Source organism: Littorina saxatilis, linkage group LG14, assembly GCF_037325665.1.
Source record: "Littorina saxatilis isolate snail1 linkage group LG14, US_GU_Lsax_2.0, whole genome shotgun sequence".
Taxonomy (NCBI): Eukaryota; Metazoa; Mollusca; class Gastropoda; order Littorinimorpha; family Littorinidae; genus Littorina; species Littorina saxatilis.
In genome coordinates this window covers 31,777,678-31,780,177 of record NC_090258.1, presented here as the reverse complement: position 1 = coordinate 31,780,177, position 2,500 = coordinate 31,777,678, and the positions used below count along the sequence as shown (strand labels likewise).

The 2,500-nt window shown below is 44.3% G+C and overlaps 1 protein-coding gene across 1 annotated transcript in view; it reads right to left on the bottom strand.

The window, feature by feature from the left end:
* Nucleotides 1-2,500, bottom strand: part of LOC138947579 (tripartite motif-containing protein 2-like) — a 35,945-nt gene that overhangs the window by 18,878 nt on the left and 14,567 nt on the right. The gene's annotated exons all lie outside the window — the stretch shown is intronic.

The window sequence follows — 2,500 nt, the reverse complement described above, 5'->3', positions numbered from 1 at the left end:
CACCCCTTGATAACGACCGCTTGCATCGGTCCCGCATAGTAAGTTCGGTTGAAAGGGTGTTAAAGAAAAAGTTCATAGCGACCACCTGCAGCCCATTACGACCACCCCAAAGAGGTTCATTCCTATGTAATCAACCTTTCCACAACACCACCTACAACGACTTAGGTCATCGGTATAGAGAGGTTCGACTGTACAACAAAATCAACAATCTAGCTGCTTTTTGAGCAGTGTGACATTTCTTGGACGAATAAATTGTTCAGGTCAACATTCGTGCACGGGTCTTTTACAATATGAATTCATCAATTTTTGGGCCTTGTCATTGAAAACAAACCTTTTTTTTTAAATTTGTTGGCCTTATAGACAAAACGGAAAATGCACTGTACTCACTGTTTGTTTCACGTGTGCGTGTGTGTGTGTGTGTGTGTGTGTGTGTGTGTGTGTGTGTGTGTGTGTGTGTGTGTGTGTGTGTGTGCGTGTATGTGAACAGTCGAACATGTTTTATTCAGCTCTGTTTGAAAGCGACAAGGTCATAGTATTTTTGTGTGGCAGTGTGTGTGAAAACTTGAGAGAGGCGAATAAGAATGGCGAATCGACGAGAGAGAAAAGGGTTAAGGTGGTCCTGAATTCAGCCCGAAGTCGACTTCTCGAAGTCTTTTTTGTACCAAAAACTCAGTGCTAAAGCTTCGTGCGGCCAGCTCGCGAAGTTTTTTTCGCGTAGTCCACTGCGCCCAGTTAAGGCACACACAAAAAAAGTCTGTTTACGGTAACATAGGCCAAAAAGAATAGGGTCGGTAGGTCGGGATTTTTTCTTTCTTTTTTTTCTTCCCCAAAAACAGAATTTTAAGTTATTTTACCAAAAAACAAAGACTTTTTTTTCTTTTTTTCCCCCCAAATGCCAAAAAAAAGAGTCTAGGGTCGCGCGAAAAAGTAGGGTCGGTCGGGATACCGTAAACAGACTATTTTTGGGGGGGCCTAAGGACAGGCTTTACGGGGGGAGAGGGAGAGGGGGGAGGGAGAGAGGGTGATAATGTTTTGTGATCACGTGTTGGAGCAAAGGTGACGAGACAGGGGAGGAAGGGAGGGACAGGGGTGGGGGAAACAACACCCGAACAACCCACACCCACCCTCACCAAATCAAAGTCGTTCCATACGGCATGCATACGGCATGCAATCAAATGAAGTGTGAAGGAACTCATCAAGACAAAGACACTCTATAAGTACAGCCCACAATAACACGCACCCCCTGACTGCTGCAGCCATCAAAGTTGCATCATGTGCGTGCTGGGCGAGTCTTATCAGCATCCTCGTGTTCTCTAACATCGATAAAATCAATCATCGCTTGTTTCAAACATTGAGGAAGTTCGCTCGCGCGCCTATACCAATCTCTATAGCACGCGAATAGAACAGCTCGATCTTCTAAAAGACAATGCTTTGGAATTTTTTCTTCTTCAATCTGGTCTAATACTGGCTCCCAATGCCGACACAATTATCGATTAATTTGTTTTTAAATCTCAAACTTATAACATTGCTGTAGATAAACATAAATGCTTCTTTCAAAATTGTATACGCACATTTTCTTCTCAAGTAAGTGATCATGTTTACCACCAGAGATATCTGTCTACCCCTTTATTACGACCAGCCCCTGATAACCCCACCTTCTTTGGTCGATATCTGGGGATAGGAGCTTCTTTTATGTTGTACTGTTAGAGCCAATGCCCACAAGATATCTGTCCATGATTTGACGGGTGATAGGAGCATCTCTCATGTTGTGCTGCCTAGAACCAAGGTCCACCAGATATCTGTCCATGATTTGACGGGTGATAGGAGCATCTCTCATGTTGTGCTGTTAGAGCCAATGCCCACCAGATATCTGTCCATGATTTGACGGGGGATAGGTGCATCTCTCATGCTGTATTGTTAGAACCAAGGTCCACCAGATATCTGTCCATGATTTGACGGGTGATAGGAGCATCTCTCATGTTGTGCTGTTAGAACCAAGGTCCACCAGATATCTGTCCATGATTTGACGGGTGATAGGAGCATCTCTCATGTAGTATTGTTAGAACCAAGGTCCACCAGATATCTGTCCATGATTTGACGGGTGATAGGAGCATCTCTCATGTTGTATTGTTAGAACCAAGGTCCACCAGATATCTGTCCATGATTTGACGGGTGATAGGAGCATCTCTCATGTAGTATTGTTAGAACCAAGGACCACCAGATATCTGTCCATGATTTGACGGGTGATAGGAGCATCTCTCATGTAGTATTGTTAGAACCAAGGTCCACCAGATATCTGTCCATGATTTGACGGGTGATAGGAGCATCTCTCATGTTGTGCTGTTAGAACCAAGGACCAAGAGATATCTGTCCATGATTTGACGGGGGATAGGTGCATCTCTCATGTTGTACTGTTAGAACCAAGGACCACCAGATATCTCTCCATGATTTGACGGGTGATAGGAGCTTCTTTCATGTGGTACTGTTAGAGCCAAGGCCC